Genomic DNA, 18,444 nt, shown 5'->3' on the forward strand with positions numbered 1-18,444 from the left:
CCCCCGACAAACTAAGCCTATATCAGCTAAACTAGGGGCTGAATCTAATCAGCCCTAACTATAAGCTTTATCAAAAGGAAGGTCTTAAGCGCACTCTTAAAAATGGATAGGGTGTCTGCCGCCCGAACACAAACTGGAAGCTGATTCCACAAATGTGGAGCTTGATAAGAAAAGGCTCTGGCTCCCATTGTACTTTTAGAGACTCTAGGAACAACCAACAACCCTGCATTCTTGGAACGCAATGCCCTAGTAGGACAGTAGGGTATAATGAGTTCTTTAAGGTAAGATGGCGCCTGCCCATTAAGGGCTTTGTAGGCGAGAAGAAGAATTTTAAATTCTATCCTGTGTTCTATAGGGAGCCAGTGTAAGGCAGCCAGAACAGGAGTAATGTGGTCCCTTTTCCTAACTCTGGTTAGTACACAAGCTGCAGCATTTTGAATCAGCTGAAGCGACTTGACTGACTTCTTGGTACACCCTGATAATAAAGAGTTACTTTACAGTTAACAGTTAACTTTACATCTCAATACCACACACATTAGACTTATTTCACTAAGAAATACCATACCACATATTCAATAAATAACCACCACTAAATCAATTGTGAAACAATCACAGACACACTCAATGGCGGCATTAGAGACTTACCATTTACCATACATCAACTGCAGCCAACTACAACATGAGGTCTTGATGTTGGATCATTTAACAATCATAGGTCCAGTAGTAATGAAGGCTCTGAGAGATCTGGAGCCCTGCATCTTGTATTGAAAGGTGAAAATACTGTTGAAAATAAATGATATCCGTGAGACAACGGTAACACATGACTCAAACTGATTTAATTTGAGGTTGATTTGTTTCGAATTATTGGATTGGACATTGGAAAGATATTTGAAATTGAAAATAAATAAATGCATTACTTTGTCTTTTGCTACTATGATAGAGTTAATGCACACATCATGCAGCACTGGCAACCAGCAGGATGAAGATTAAAAAAAAGAAGTATAAAAGTTTAAGTTTATACTCACAAAAACAAAGTTTGGTACACAGGTGACTGTCGGAAAAATCAAGCAAATGTTTCAGGAGCAGGATTATAGTCTAAGACAAAAAAAGATGGTCAAATAACTTGGCCTACTGTGTCTGGAACGCTAAAGCAGCGAAGACAGACTGGAGCACACAGAATCAAGTCACAAGAGAAGAAGGGTAATGAGGTACAGGTACAATCAGACGAGGTAATCACAAAGGTGAGAAACACATGAGAACAGGAAGTGAAAAGAGAGACTAAAATAGAATAGGAAATAACTTTGAAACTGTAAACAAGAAGCTTGGCAGAGGACCGGATCTGACACACGTTATTGTGAATATTAAACATATAAATGAAGGTATGGATGGTTTCACAAAGAAGCAAAGAGTCATTTGAGGTCTGAGACACCACAGATCAACATTCTGCTGACAGTGCGTGTGAGTCGACATATTTATCTGTAAAATCAGAAATGGTAATCTGGTGTGGCTAAAACCCGCCTGGCCTCCATTCAGAGCCAACAGCTTGCCCTTTGATCTCACTGTGTCATATTCTGTTCAAAAATAAAAACCCGATAGAGCCACAGCTTTAAATGTGCAGCTGCCAATAAAACAGAGTGTGAATCTGCAGACTATGTGTTGGGTCACGCATGTTCTCCTACTGTGTGACAGCTAGATTATGTCCCATATGGCCCCGTAATGGTTTTTAGATTAAATTGAATAATTAGTTGAACACTAATAATCACAGAGGCTGGTTTATGCTTTCTTCCAACTGTGTGTTTTAGCAATCAATGGCTAATGGTTAACGCTCTTCGCCAGCGTTGTTAACTATACATGGGAGTCTCTCTCTTTGCCTGGAGGCACATCGATAGACCTCTGTTCCCTTCGCTGGATTGAATTGACTTTATAAAAGGGATTGCCTAGACAGAGGTGGGGCAGAGGGCACAAATCAGGCCTCAGGGACAACTTGTTGGCATTTAATATGTTCACACACACACACACACACACACACACACACACACACACACACACACACACACACACACACACACACACACACACACACACACACACACACACATCAACACTACACACCCATCTGAGGACATGTTACTGCACTCCTATGTGTGCACGTGGGAGGGCTGGTTGCGCTTCAGTGCATTTGTTTATAGGAGGCCTGTCAACACACTGAATTATCACAGCGCTGAGCTCCTGTGCTTTCCCTCTGTGTGTGTGATCCATGTTGGGCTGCACAGGTTCATTCTTCTCTAACCAGAAAACACTGATGATGAAGGGTGGTGGGTGCAGGTCAGAGGGGCAGGTGGTCATGAGACTTTACTGCGTGCTTGCTTTATGACACCCTGGCAGATCTTAAATAACACACACTGTCAGATATCCCCGGACCAAAGACGTCTGTTTGTCCCGAGATCTACAGACTCCTCCACGTGTGGCCGAACCTCTTCACCCTTACTCATCAGTTCGCCCTCTTAGATCAAACACATTCGATTTATTGTCCTGCACACTGGCCTGAAGACCCCGTATGATTGAGGTTTAGAGGCTGGAGCACCAAAACTATGGTATGTTCTGCCTGCATCCTTACGCTGATTCTGTGGACTCTGATAAGCAACTAAAGACACACCTGTTTGGTCAGGCTTAGGGTTATGTGCATCATGTCTGAATTTTGTATGTATTAATTGTATTTTCCAACAGTGTGTTATGTTTCTAATTTTGCAATTTTAAAATGTATATCTTTCTTCTGTAGGTGTAAATGCCCTTGTCATGTATGTATGTGACTTATGTCTGTAAAAAACGCTATATAAATACTTTTCATCCTTACTGACTTACTTACTTACCTCATTAATTATTTACTTACGTATCTACCTCTGCCTACCCACCTACCTATGTAGTGGGTAATGTTCTCAAAACGAGTGCAGTGCTCTTGAATGCAGCTCAAGGCCTGACTCCTCCCCCAACCACTCCCCTAATTAGGCTGCTTATAAAAAGCACCTGTTGACCTTGGACTCTGTGTGTCATGGTCGGTGGTACATGCTTGTTTAACAAATGGATAACTTGGTTTCCTCAGATTATGCTACCTATGACTTGCTGCTTCCTTACAGATTGTCATGCACAACAGTAGTTTATCAAAATCTCACTCTTGTAGTGAGTAGGGCCAGAACACATTAATTGTTTAACATGCCGCATGGTGAGCCATTTTGAACATACATTATACATTTTTTTGGATCACCTGCCGCTGTTTTGTGTATTCTTGTTTTGCATTTAGTTTTGTGCATCTAGTTATTTTTGCCTTATCCTGTTTTGTTTGAGCTTTTGTCTTGCTTTGTATTTTGCCCCTTAATGTTGGTTTAAATATTAATTAAACCAAAAGGGATGTTTTCCTATTTTTGTCTAACATTGTTTCAGTTTCCTTCTTTTTAGTGGAGCTGAGTGCCCGTCATTGGGGAGTCCTAGTCACCTTCACTGTTAGCTGCTGCGAAGAGCGAGTGAGTTCGGTATATATTTTACTTTAACATGATGTAATTTGTGTCTTTGAAAGTTTTGTAAGGATTATTTCAACATTTTTGGGAATTGTGTTTAAACGCTTGTCAAAATTCTAGCAGTTTCCCCAAGTCTTTATGCTAAGCTAACCAGCTAATTGCTTTGACCTCGTATTTAATAAGAGATGGGGAGGGACTGTAGAACTGTTAGAACTACTGTTAAAGATCTGGTTGAAAACCACAAATGTTTTGCTCTCAACCTGTATGTTATCTGGCCGACTTTAAATAATTTTCTGACTATGCATTTTTGTCTCTGGACCCATAGTTATTATCTCACAGCCTTATTGCAGCGCTCATGGTTGCATCATGGACAAATCACTTCTTGTCTCCGGTGACATTATTAGTTGTCGTGCGGTTGTTTTTAAGAGAGTCTTCTCTCGGGAGGTCCAGTATCTTAATTGTTCCCCGGGAGGGAGAACATATTGTCCTGCATGCATACAGAGGGAGCCATTCTCCTATACAGCGCAGCAACTTAAAAATACAATTTTATCATGAAAAGCTATCTGCCGAGCTTAACGCCTGCCTCAGTGTGATGGCAGTGTTTACTCTGTGATTTTCTACATATATGTGTTGCCTGTAAAAATGGCATGCAGTAAATGATGATGCAGTTTTTCTCATTGTGAGGTGTTTATCTGCAGGGAAATAATCACAACGCATCTGCCAAATAGACTGGAAATTGGACTCTGCGTTATCTGTTTCCAGCCTTTGGCAACTCTCTGATCAGCCTATGGTTACTCAGTCCACGTTGTGCAGCTGATAAAAATGGCTGATTACCGCAATGAGGCACACTGTCACTCTAATTTACACAAATCCTACACTCCCACGCTGACTTCTGCTCAACCGTATTAACGCCGGAGAAAATGTCCCTGGCATTCCAATCCAGGAAACCTAATCTAATCTACATGCACACTTCCACACAAATAATCTCACATTGTGATATTCATTCCTACCAACACTATGCATATTTGGTATTATTGTCCCTCTGAGCGCGTAATTATGCAGTTTTAGGCATTTGTTGTCTCAGTGGCCTCACATCAGATATATGGCCTTCTTTGGTAAATTATCATTTAAGATATCTGATACTGGATGAATATTTTGTAGTGAAGAAGCATGAGGTTTGGTTTGGAGATGTCCTCCTGTCCATTACAGAATACTTTAAAGGAACAGGTTATTTTGTTTCAAGTGGGGTTGTATATAATGTTCATACTAAGTGTGTATAACCTACAGTAGATGACGTTCGACAAAGCACCAGTTTTTAGAAACAGATGGTTACAGCAAGAGAGCAGCTTGAATCACCTCAAATATATTTTAAATAAAGCACACACTTGATCTGATATTAATGTTTGTAGGTGGCTTTTGCGGCTGCCCACACACACATCAGTACATTGATAATGCTCCAGAGCAGGATTCTCCAAACTGGGGCCGTGCCATCCACCATCTACTGTAGCTGATACACTGATTGTGGATAAGTACCTCATCCAGCCCCACTTCAAAACATCCAAACTATCTGTTTAATGTGCCTGTCCTGAGTGGCTGTGGATCTAATGATGACAGATGGGGAGACAAACAGCCACATGCTGCACTGTTATTCACTGAGGCCGGGATGGAGAGCCTCCTGGCCGTTCAGAAGAATGATGTTTGCTGAGATGAATATGCTGCTGTTCTTGTACAGTATGTACAGGGACGTGGTATATGCCGTAATAACCTAAGCCTTTAGTTATCTGTAGTTTGAGGAAGTGCAGGACTATACTAACACCTATGGTTCCTGATCATAGACATAAGAGGATGTAGTCACCTCGATGCCGTTTGTTTGTGTACTGCCGTTTGAATTCTTTAATCTTGGCCGTGGCCATCTTGATTGTTTGCAACCAGCAGTAGCACAAGAGAACAAAAGGGTGGATCTAGGAAATCAGTATGTCTGAATGCAGTATGCATACAATTGGGAAACACTACTGCAAAATGTGCGTGTGTGCAAAGGATGGTAGGTCAGAATAGACAGAAAACATTTTAGTCTTAATTCAATAGGTGATCTTATGCATTTTTTGTATTTTTTGTATTTTTTACATATTTATGTTTTGGGAAATACTAAAAGTGTTTGTGGTTTCTTAATAATATGGTTATATTAATACTGAAGCACAGTTTGTTTATAGGAATACACCATCATGGTGATGGCTCCCATTAGTCCCAGCTCCAACAGCCCTGCATCATCCTAAATTAACAGGATATTTTATAATTAACTGGTAAGAGTTTACTGGGATGTACATGAAGTCATCAGATTTAATAAACGTATTATAATGATAAATGGTCTCTTAAAATCAGAAGGTGTCATAAAGCTAACAGAGTCCATATTTGGAGAAGGAGAAATTATTATTAGGAGGCAACAAGGAAAATTAAATGTTTTATTTTTGCTCTATCCGTACCGTGTCAGGTGTATTTAATTTGCCAGGTGGGTTATCTCTTTGCATTGCATGCTGCTTTTGATCAGATAGCAGGAAAAGGCATTGTGAGATTCAACCATGACGGAATGCTAGAGGTAACTTGTACACACACACACACACACACACACACACACACACACACACATACACATACACATACACACACACAACAACAACAATGGTAGTTTGAAAGATTGTGTAATGAGATAAGATTTCTCACTTTGTGAAGTTTAGTTTCATTAGTGTTTCATCAGTGCTTGCGAGGGAGGCAGTTGTACAGCTGCATCTGTATTATTTATAAGACACTAATGTTTAATGAAATGTTTTGGCCTCTACATTTTTCAAATGTCTAAACCAATGAACCTCACAAAGGAACAAACTAAATGAAACCAAAGCTTTGGCAATGTTTTTGCCTTACTGTTACTTCTCAAAAGGTTACAATTGGTGTTGAGTTTTTCAAAAAGGTTACTTAGGATTAAGGTCAGTGTCTGTAGGAAGAGGAAATGGGAAGCTCGTCCTCGGAGGCTTTGTGACAAAACAGTCTTACTTTTTAGACACACTGAAAAGACACATCTTTTTTTAGTCATTACAAATGGGTACCATGGATATCTAACTATAACCTTAAACATCACACAGGGAACATCTATTTGTTTAAATAAAGTTTTGCTTACAGTTACAAAATGAGAGAGAGGTGTTGGACAAATGGCTTTCATTGATTCAAGCAGGATAGATGTGGTGAAACAGCAGCACACACTGGAGGTAATAATCATCCATAACGGAAACCATTAGCCCTCAGTTTCAACCTGCAGTAACTAAGATTTCTGTCTTTATTCAAATGAGAATTTATTTCAATCAGAGTTCAATCAGTTAAACACAGTCTGCACTTTGAACCTATAGGTTATATTTGTATTCTTTTTATAATAATCTGGGTTTTCTATGCATCAACGAAAGCAGGATTTGTGCGCTTGATCCTGCATAATCCTGCATAACTCCAAAGACACTACATTGTTGTTGCATGTCAGAAAATTAAATCAATTTGAACTAAAAGCCTCTTAAACACCTGCTGTCTGTATATTTTCCCTCATCCTGCTTTCACTTTCGATGATAATTATCCACATTAAGCCCATTTTAGCACATTTCACATTAGATATTTAATACAGCATTATCAGGATTGCATAATTATCCATAATCTGCTATTCATGGAATGCATGCAAGCAAAGCCAGATGTACATCGATTTGCATTTATTTCATATTGTGTATGTGTGCATACAGTAAAGTGTATTTGCCATACGTAAGTAGATGAGCGTGCATGTCCACATGACACTTTTCCAATTGAAAGTTGATCGGAGGACCATTAACATCTTTGTCCCTCCATCATTGTCATTCTCTCAACCCACACCTATCCATTACTCATCCCATCACTTCACCACCGACACTTTAAGCAGAGCGCTTAGAGCTCTACAAACAGACCTAAATGATCTAATTATAATTCATACAGTTAAGGCTTTACGATGGAAATCCCTATAAATAGATTCCCACACTCTGCTTCACCTCCCTTCCTTCCTCTCTTTTTCCCACACACACATAGTTGTAAATGTGTGCACTTATCCTACAAACACACACACACAGTTATTATCTGCTTTCTCCCACTCTGTTTAGTTGCTTCTATTTCTCTCTGCAGCAGCTCTGCAGAGAAGAGATAAAGTATCTTCTTCTTCTTCTTCTGCATCCTCATGTGATCCCCTCCCCCACCACAGCACCCATCCTTCACACCAGCTTGTGGGGAACTAACCCTGAGAAAGGAGATGCACCAAAGTAGGAGGAGAAGATGGGAAAAAGATAGGCTCACCCTCTAGAATGAACAAAAGGCGTGTTGGTGATTTAGTAGCCACACCAAGTGAGTTCGATTGGCCGAGGATGCTGAGTGGCCCTCCAACCTACGCAGTCCAGGAGGAGTGATGAAGGGGGTGTGAAAGGTTGAGGAAGGAAGGAGATGAGAGTAAAAGCTAAGAAAGGAGGGAGGGTCTCATCTGTGACATCTGATAGGTGAAATCAAAACTCAGCAGAGAGTGAAGGAAGAAGAAAATGTGGCCCTCACTGGAGCATGATGCACATAGTTGTGATCTCTCCAGAGGTGAAGTGGCCCCTGGGATGGGATGTTTTGATCTATGCAGGCTTTATTTGATAATTGACAGTGCAGAGAGCTTGGAAGAGACAGGGGTGATAAAGATCCGACAAGATCAACTGGAGCCAGCAGGGCGCCGCTGTAGGATTTAAATTGTTTGATGTGATTGTCTCCTCTGGGGACAGCAGGACTGGATTATGTATAATGATCCTGCTATCAAACCAGCAGCATGGACAGCAGTTAATGGTAACTAAAATGCAAAGCCCAGGAGAGCCTTTCCTCCTCTTCCTCCTCCTGTAATTGGTCTCTCTGCACAGTGCACACGCCCCCTTGTGGCGGGCAGCAGGAGCGCACGCGCCGCGGGGGGTTTAAAAGCCTCAGCTGAGGAGGAGCTGCCCACAGTACCGAGGAGCTCTACCGGGGAAAAGTTTACTTCCAACTACCACTCTCGACTACAAGCACGGAGAAACAGCAGAGATGGCAACTCAAGCCCAGCAGCCCCCCCACCTGCACCTGGCGGAGATCACAGCCGCGCAGTTCATCGACATCTGGAAACACTTTGACGCAGACGGTCAGTGCCCGTCTCAAGTCTGATGAATGTGGCAGTAATTGAGAGATCAATCAGTGTTTAATAGACGCTAAATATATAACTGTGGAGGGGGAGTGTTATTTGTAATAGGCATTCAGATCCGTAACAATTACTCTAGTTGTGGTTGGTAGAAATGGAGATTTAACTATTGCAATGAAATGATTGGTTGATTAATCAGTTGTTGATCAACTAATGTTTAAAATATCTCTCGGTTTCAATCCGGAAGAATAAATTGTATCGACCTTCCCCCCCCCCTTTTTTTTGTTCAATTAAATTGACAAAAGGATTCAATTCAATTGAAGAGATCAATCAGACGCTAAATATGAAGACGGAGTTTTATTTGAACTGACTTTTTAATTAAAAATATTCGAAGGTGTTGCTTTTATGAGTTTGTTTCTTATGCTGTGTTATTTTATCTTCTTTTGAAATATAATAGTAATAGCACCACTGCCTATTACAAATGAATACAGAGTCATTTTATTTCAGTTTATTTTGGAAATGAACTAGATTTAGAAAATACTTGGTGCGCCTATTGAAAATGGTATATACAAGTTTAAATGATTGTATGTATGTGATTTATGATGTGAATTGTTTTATTTTCTGTGATTTGAAATGGGCTTCTATCGTTGTTTTAAGACTCTGATTAGATATATGAAATAAGACAGAGTTAAGTTATTGAGGGGAGGATGGAGGAGGGCGAGAGGGGGGAGGGAGCTGAAAGAGAAGGAGAGTGAGAGGGTGAAGGAGAGATGGGGGAGGGATAAAATAATGCAGAAGAAGGGAGGATAGAGTGAAGAGGTGGGAGAGATGAGAGGATGAAGGGGGTTTTTGATGGGAGGAGCTTTTGAATCTGAGAGTTTAATGGGGATGAACTGCGTGTGTGTGCGTGCGTGTGTGTGTGCGTGTGTGTGTGTGTGTGTGTGGTGTGGTGTGTGTGTGTGTGTGTGTGTGTGGGGGGGGCATTCAGATCCTCTACAATGACACTAATACTTAATGTTGGTAGAGATAGAGTTTAACCATTTGTATGCTGTCCAGCAACAACAGCTGAAATTAAAGGTTGATTAATCAGTTGTTGATCAAATAATTAATAAAATGTATCCCGGTTTTAGAGAAGAAGACCTTTTTTTCCTCTTTTTTAGTTAAATGAAATGGACCAAAATATGAATTGATTAATTGAAAGGAAATCACCGGAGTATGTATACATATTGACAACATGATCTGTTTCAGACCTGATAGCTATTATGCATCATATTTTATAAACTGATCGTAAAAATGGAAATGCTCAGTAAAAGGAAAAGCATTTCAAAATTGTACTTAAGTTCAGTAGTTAAGTACACATCTTAAACAAATGATTGCTGACATTTTCTGGAGCAGCATGTCTCAGGTCTCATGATGTTATTATTGGCAGGTCTCCCTTGAAAAAGAGATATGATCTCAAGGGACAATCTGGATAAATAAAGGTTTGAAATTAAATGAATTTGACACATTTCCCATTAGCCAAACTGCAGAAGAGCTTTGTCTCTGTTTCACTAAGAGCCACTCCAACTGAAGTGATTTCCATGTTTCATATTGAAGGATTATATCTTATCTGACCATTGACCTCATTGTTAAACCCTTTTAAACGCATCCTAATATTTTCACAAAACACTTTTATTCACATTAATTTCACAAAGCATCCTGATTCATAAAATTAATGTTGTTGTTTTTTCATATACACCTTAACCCTGACAATAGTGGAGACAAGTGTTGCCAGTTGCCTTGGTTTTGAAAGGCATTGAAAAAACTATTCATGTTACCAATAGGGGGCGCCAGATCAGAAAATACTTATATAGGCCATTTTGGAAAGAGATTACCTATTTTGTTGTTAGTTTTGTTAATTTATTTTTAGGCAACACTACAAACTTTATGTTGTCCGAGATTTTCTTGGTAATGTGAGTAATACCGATTGGACCGTAGCCAATCACTACCGTAGCATGATAAAGTCTTGTCCCAGGCATCTGCTGGGTAAAACGTAACCTCAGAAATATATTGCGTAGATCACAAAAGATGATTGTCATCAGACTTGAAGACATATTGACTGTTCAATTAGGAGAAGAAAAGCAGATCGTTGGTGTTAACCCTAACCCTAGTTAATCAAGAGATGCACTGACTTCTGTAACTGCCAATTCTTTAAGCCATCATCTTCAAGCTGCTCCACTGGAGAAGTTCAGGGTTAACTGCTCCGCTGCATTGGACTCATGGTGACAAGAGGGAAGAAAACATAGCTTACTATGTTCCTTCTGGTATGAAGAGGATGAAAAAAACCTTTGTTTGACAACATGTTTCAAATCATTGCCTTTTCCTGGTAATATTGAAATATGGGAATGGAGGTTTGTATCACATAACAAGAGAAAGGGCTGAAATGTCTATCGACTAAATAACCCTTAAACAAGTTGCATTTGACGTTCTGCACTTTAATGCAACGTGTGATTGGAGGTACAGGTATTTAAAACAATTTACATCATTTGAAAGCCTCTCAAAATGTTAAATAGTACAAACATTTCAGAGGAGTGGTGGTGTCATTTTACACAACTGAATGCTTCCACTCCCATGATGGTATCGTGTGAGTGGAAGATCAAATTAACTCTATTGATATCAGTATCACTTAACCAAACCATTTTAATTCTCACCAGCCTGAACAGGGAGGGTCTTACTCCAAGTCCACACAAAATCTCATTTTATTCGCTGGAGAACAATCTGTTTCTGGGGACATGTTGGTGAAGACTGAAGAGCATCATGCTGTGAGTTGTTTTAGCTTGACAACATCTGCAGCACAGCAGTGACCGAATCGAGCACAGCTCCTACTGGCTGCAGGAAAAACGAGGACAACAATCAAATAAACAACTGGACATTAGCCAGTAACAAGGATTTGTTAAGTGATTTTGATCCATACTTTTAGCGAGATAAAAGGTGTTGTTGCGTGATCCTCTTTGTTAATTTCAATCAAGATGAGTTAAGCAACTGGATTGTTTTGGAGGTGCTATTGAGCCTTTAGCAGCAGATTAGTGTTTGGAAATGTTTTTTGGGAAGTAAAATGCTGCATCTGCTCAGTGAGCAGTGTGCAGTGGTGCCCTCCATGTGGCAGCTGCGATTTGTAGAGCTAAAGCCTGGCAGTGAGCCCCAATGAACTGAACACATTTACTCATGTATGCTTTTATGACAAGTCACATAATTTATCCCTCTCATACTTTACGAGATAGTGTCCTGTATTTAACGATTCTACCCTTAATGTATTCAATTAAAATGTAGTCAGATTAAAAAATCTAGGATATCTCTGTTGACCTTGTCATGCACGATAAGGCGTGTATCTTTTTGCATGCGCTTTGTCTACTTGATGTTTTTTGTGACACGTGATTTGAATAAACCACGCTCTGCAGCCGCACAGCTGTAAGGGGCCAGCGAGCATTATGTATTCAGCACTCAGTGAAATAATTACTACTTTGGGTAACGTTGAGTGTGGCTGAGTCACTAATCACAAGGTAGATTAACATTATTCCTATGGAAGTTTGTGGACACATTTCTAAATGTTTTTTCTAAAAGTAAGATAAATAGTGAATATTCAATACTTCTATCAGATGGCAATGTCTGTCAGTTGTTCTACTACTTTGATCCAGACTGAAATGTATCAACAACTTCTGGACTGGCAATACACTTTGTTGTCATTATCAAAAGATGTAAACACCACGGACTTAGTTGATTCCTGACTTTTACCTAGCGCCACCTTGAGGTTTAAATGTGGGGTTCTGAGTGGAATATATCTTCTGGCACTGGATGGATTGCAATGATTTATCATCATGTCAGTATGCATTGTAACTATTTTGGTGATCCTCTGACTTTATTGTAGCGTCACCAACAGGTTAAAATTCAAATGTGTCCAATTCTCTGTCTTATGCCGAAATACCTGCAGAACTAATGACAATCACATGAGCCTCGGCTGTAATTTTCTGTTTATACTGATCAGCCAACATGCTGAATTTAGATGGTACTGTAGCTGCTTAAAATCCATGTTAGCATGTTGATCAATATAACATTTTCAATGAAGAAAGTTCATATGTTTTGTTTTCTGCCTTCAATTCTCATGAACACAGTGTTTAAGGGAAACCTTTATGGACTCTTTAAATACAAACTTTGAATGACGTGATGTTAACTATAATTCCAATGGTCAAGTTTAAATTTCAACGCAGCTGAATATAATAATATCAAAAGATCAAATGAAAATCTGTCTTGTCAGTAATGCAGCTGTGTCAGGTTGTGTCCTGTGAAAAGCTAAATGCAGTTACAGACATGGTTTATGCGACCACTGTTCTCTAAAATAACAATGGTGTCTCCCAAAGAGGTAAGCATAGATGCTGCAATAGCATCAGATAAACTGAGTTGAACTGATATACAGAGTCGCCTTCAGTGTGTCACGTTGGCTTGCTTTCTCTCCAGACCCCAAGCTATGTGTCCCTATAGTGATTTGTTTATATCCAAATCAGCAGCTCAACTGAAGCACAGATGGTGACATGGAGCACCTATCATATACCGTTTGCAAATGAATTAGGGCACGCAGACGAGAGGACGGGGGGAGGGAGGTGAGGGAGAATCCGAAAGAAGAGCAGATGAGAGGATCAGAGATTAAGAGATGAAGAGGGGGCAGGGAGAAGCTCTTCATTTTATTCTGTAGATCTGTGTTTTTTTTCAAAATTGAAATAACAATTTTATAAACGTCTCTTTTTGTAAGATTAAAAGCCCCTAACCCCTTCTGGTATTGTAGACAGATGGGTCTCATTCTTCTGATTAAAAAGAGAGCGCTGAATGTTAGCCTCTGACTCACAGGGAAATCAATGGAGTAAATTACTGAATTAAAATCATCAAGATGCACAAATCCAAACAGTGGGACAGAATGCCCCAATAAGCATCAATCTGACTGAACACTTCACCCTATTAGGCAGGAAAACTCATTAGACTGCTTAGACTGCAGCTATAATGGACTCTATAATGGGTTGTTTTCTTCCCTGCAGCAGCACATCACTGAATCTCCTCTCAAGAAATGCCAATTTCGCGCTAAGTATATTAGAGTGACAAGAGAATATTCTCTAGACCCAAGCTTGTTTTTGTGTGGCATGCTTTCAGTTCATTAAAGCGAGTTTCCTATTAAAAGTTTGAAGTTGTGTAGAGATGATATAGCAAGTGATAATCTTATTTCCCAGGTTTGTAAAGCTTGTGCTTCACTCCAGACATGAATATCGACAATCAGATTGACTAAAGTTTAACCAACCAAAATACTAAACCAAAATACTCTAAGAAAATAGAGTTTAATCAGTTTGCTGCTTATTTGGATCCAACTTGAAACGGGACAAGCACTGGAGGTTTGGTGACTGTTCCAAAATGACCCCCATTGACTTTTAATCTTTCATCCCCTTCCAAAGTCTTTAATCAAACTTTTGAACAGTCAACAAAGCTTCAGACGACTTAAAAGCTTTATAGCATCATTTATGCCAAACTAATTTAGTTCCTCTGATGTTCTGCAGGAAACGGCTTCATCGAAGGCAAGGAGCTGGAGAACTTCTTCAAAGAGCTGGAGACTGCGAGGCGAGGAGCCGGCGTGGTGAGTGTGATGTTTCTGATCCTACAGAGCTACATTTAGGGACTCGTGTAGCAGGCACATATAAGACCATTTTCTTATTTGATTTTACAAAACACATTGGATACTGTGTGTATTTAAGATTCATAGACTTTGATTCACAACAATTCTTCATTATGATGATGGGAATTGTTACCTGGGGGAAATAAACAAACATATTATAAAAAACTAAATTGCTGTTGCAAATGATTCCTTATGTAAGTCTATTTCTTGGGCACTGGGTTAGTTTGGGTAGTGTCTTTATTTTTAAATAAATATAGATTGCAAGTCCCTGTGATCTATGGTTTTATGTGGTTGCAGGATCCTACAAATGCTGGGTTCAAAGAAAAGATGAAGGAGTTCATGGCTAAATTTGACCAGAACGAGGATGGGAGAATTGAGATGTCAGAGGTGAGAAACATCAGTAATTAGCTTCTTATGTTGTCCTAGAGGTGGAATGGTAGAGACTCAAACTGTATGTCCACTACGTCGCTGGTTTGACTCCAACCTCTGTTTCATGTCTCTGTATCTTCACTGTCGATCCATTGAATGAAATAAAACATTTCCAAAATGGTTTCTTTTTTTTAGTAAAGTCTACTTTTGAAAATGTCTCCTGTCTTTACAAATCTAAATCATAAATGTATAATACTGAAATAATTATCATTTTGTTTCTTTATTTACTCTGTAGTTGGCTCAGCTTCTGCCCACAGAGGAAAACTTCCTGCTCTGTTTCAGAGAGTTTGTGGGATCCAGCTCTGAGTTCATGGCTGTAAGTTTCTATGTATTCATATCTACCTCACTATGCCTCAGTACTTATTACGTATCTTTGTATTTTACATCTGCTCTGCAACACTGTCAATTTGATGAAGGCAACGGATTTTGTTTTTACACAAAAAGCCCAATAGGCCACTATTATATAGCTTTCTTTCTCTCTCTGTTTCTGCTGGAAACCATTGCTCACTGACCAACTGCTAAACTTAACTGAGCTGTGAAGTCTCTCCACAACTGCCTCGAGTCAGCAGCGCCATCGCAGCTCACCCTGTTGGACAAACATTCAGCTGCCTGGCCATTCCCTTAGTTTCTCTGCCAAGTCAGGATCCGTGTTTCTTGTGAAAACAGTCTAGTAAGGGTGTAAATTGTTAAACTTGCAGCCTTGAAGATGTGTCTAAAATTAAAATGCAGACAAAAAAAGAGTTAAAAAATGGTACTGGAGACTAAGCTGCAATTAAGATGTTGTTGATATCTGACAGCACACAGCTGACTTTAATTCATTGCCACAAACATGAACAAAGATATTAATCAATCTAGAATTAAAAACTAACCTTTAAACACATTTCTTTTAAACAGGTATTCACTACCTTGCCAGCAAGTTAACAACAGCACATTTGGTCTCCTCTTCGGTTCCATATGTTGAAATAATAAGAGAGAAAAACTGTGAGGCATCGAACATCTGCTCCACTGTGATTGAAAAAAGAGCACGCACATACGAACATTTGGGTGTACGCGAGCTGAGGAGGGTTTCAGTAGTGTGTGTGTGTGTGTGTAAAAGCTATTCTCAGACAGGACATACATTATGGATGGAGCACAGTTTTCTGCAGGGGGACGGCAGTGAGTGCTGGAGGGGTTTAGGTATCTATCTTTGATAAGGGCTTTGACAAATTCTATATTTACACAATATCAGATGACACCCCTCTACCACTTTTATTTGACGGTCTCTTTCTCTGTAAATCATATATATTGGGAGAAAATTAGCTTTTTGTTTTTCTTTAGTCATTGTGGTAAAGTAACATGTTTTCTGAAAGCTACAGTAACAACATCCCTCCTCTTCTGTAGGCCTGGCGGAGGTATGACACCGACCGAAGTGGATACATTGAGTCCAATGAGCTGAAGGTAAAACACTTTGCCAAACTCTGAAAGAAAGCTAATGTAGAATTAATTGTGAAAATCACTATATATCACAAGAAATTATAATCTTTAGTGCCAGATTTGAGAACAACTCAAATATGTATATCCTTGTGGCCAGATACTTGTGATGGGTTTACAGATGTACTTATTCTTTGACTTTTCTTTGCCACAGTTCATGCTTGCTTGATGGTGTTGTGCAGATATTATTTGTGCAATGTTTTCGTGTTATGGAAAAATAGGACTTTCAGGCTTCCCTCTTCTCCCACACTGTTTTCTTTTGAATATAGCTAATATCTTATATGAACAATTAAGTAAATGACAAGCTAAAGCCACAGCTTAGGACACAGAGGTTTGGAGTTGTGTAATTTCAACACAAAATAGAGCAAGTACTTCATATTGGCATGTGCATATTTCTATTTTTAGTAATTACTGCAAACAAACCAGACCTTGGTGTAGATGAGGATTGGCTTCTGTACCATGCTAGTAGTACAATTGGTGCTAATGTCTCTACTAATGGAAGTGCTCTGAACCTGCTGTTGTGTATTATGCTCTCCGTCTCCGAATTATCACTTTCATGTGGAAAACAAAACCACACAAAGCTTAAAAAATGAACACTCTGCATGCTTTCACATCCTGACCTCTGCACATAGATGTTGACACCATTTATTTTCACCATAACTGCTGTAAACCAATCATGAAATTAATCGAGTGACTGACTACAAGGGTTTTTCTCTATGCAGGGCTTCCTGTCAGACCTGCTGAAGAAGGCTAACAGAAGCTATGATGACAAGAAGCTCAACGAATACACACAGACAATTGTGAGTTTTTAATAGGCATCAGCTATTTGTGTCCACTTTCTACATAAATTCCAAGACTCAAGACATAAAGAACAATGGTTTTATCAGCCTGTTCACGCAGCACACAGCGCTTCACTTAGCAAGATTAAAACCCCACAGACAAAATATTAAAACAATAATAGATACAATACAAATAGAGATAATATATTTGCAGGATCAAAAATACTATAAAACTGTGAAAATGAATACATTTATTGTTATTCACAATAGGCATTAGGCATAGGCCATTCAAATGTTTTTGTGTGTTTCTGTCGTTGTCTTAAGACTTCCTGTTTTCTTCCTCTTATTCATGATTTTCTTTCTGTGCAGCTGAGGATGTTTGATCTTAACGGTGATGGTAAGCTGGGCCTTTCTGAGATGGCGAGGTGAGTGTGTCTCCACTTTGTATCTTTCTTTATACTCTTTATGTACATTGTTCAACCTCTCTAAAGGATGATATTGTTATTAAACCTTCATTGTTGTTTTTCCGCAGGCTCTTGCCAGTCCAGGAGAATTCCTGCTGAAGTTTGAGGTAAGAAATTCTGCGACCCGATAGCGAGGTGGGTAGGGTGCACATCACAAAGTTGTAATACTCATAACAGCTATTCCTTGGTTTTATTCCTAGACCATTTCTGCATGTATTTCCCTCTGCTCTTCTCTCTCTCCACTATCAATAAAGTAATAAATGTCCTAAAAATATTCTGTAAAAGAAGAAGATTTCGCTCAATTGACACAAAATCACTGAGAAGTCAGACAACAATGGAGATTCAGTAAAACAGATTATTGGATTCACTACAGGGGGATTATTTGTCATCCAAGCACTGAAATGGACAACAGATGCGTATTGACTTGCGTTAATCCTTTAGCATAATAACAGTGTAACCTTCCTTAAAAACATGACAGGCTACTGTTATTTGTGACCCCCTTTTCTGTTATCGATATAATCAATATTAGAATTAATAAACAACATATCTTGGATTTTGCATCTTAAAACAGAAATAGCTAATTCTATTGCACTAAAAAAACATGTGTGGGATAAATAGCAGTAATATAATTATAATACTTCAAAGTTCAACATTATAATATACATATATATTTTACAACAAGTTTTTGTCATGTATGTTACCAAAACCTACATACGAGCTTGCAAGAGCAGATCAACAAATCCTTTCTGACGGAGGATTAGTCTGATCAGGATTAACCTCTAGTCCCAGTTATCACAATCTGCGTGGATTAATATCAATTCTGGATCTGGTGGGGCACTTAACCGCTCTCTCTAGAATACCTGGAGTTTTCTAACAAATGTATGCTCTCTCTCCTCTCTCTCTCTCTCCT

The 18,444-nt window shown here is 39.3% G+C and overlaps 1 pseudogene; it reads left to right on the plus strand.

Moving 5' to 3' along the window:
- Positions 1-8,532: 8,532 nt before the first annotated feature.
- The window catches only part of LOC117533317, a 12,045-nt pseudogene continuing 2,133 nt past the window's right edge, over positions 8,533-18,444 (plus strand).

The sequence above is a fragment of the Gymnodraco acuticeps genome, unplaced genomic scaffold, assembly GCF_902827175.1.
Source record: "Gymnodraco acuticeps unplaced genomic scaffold, fGymAcu1.1, whole genome shotgun sequence".
Taxonomy (NCBI): Eukaryota; Metazoa; Chordata; class Actinopteri; order Perciformes; family Bathydraconidae; genus Gymnodraco; species Gymnodraco acuticeps.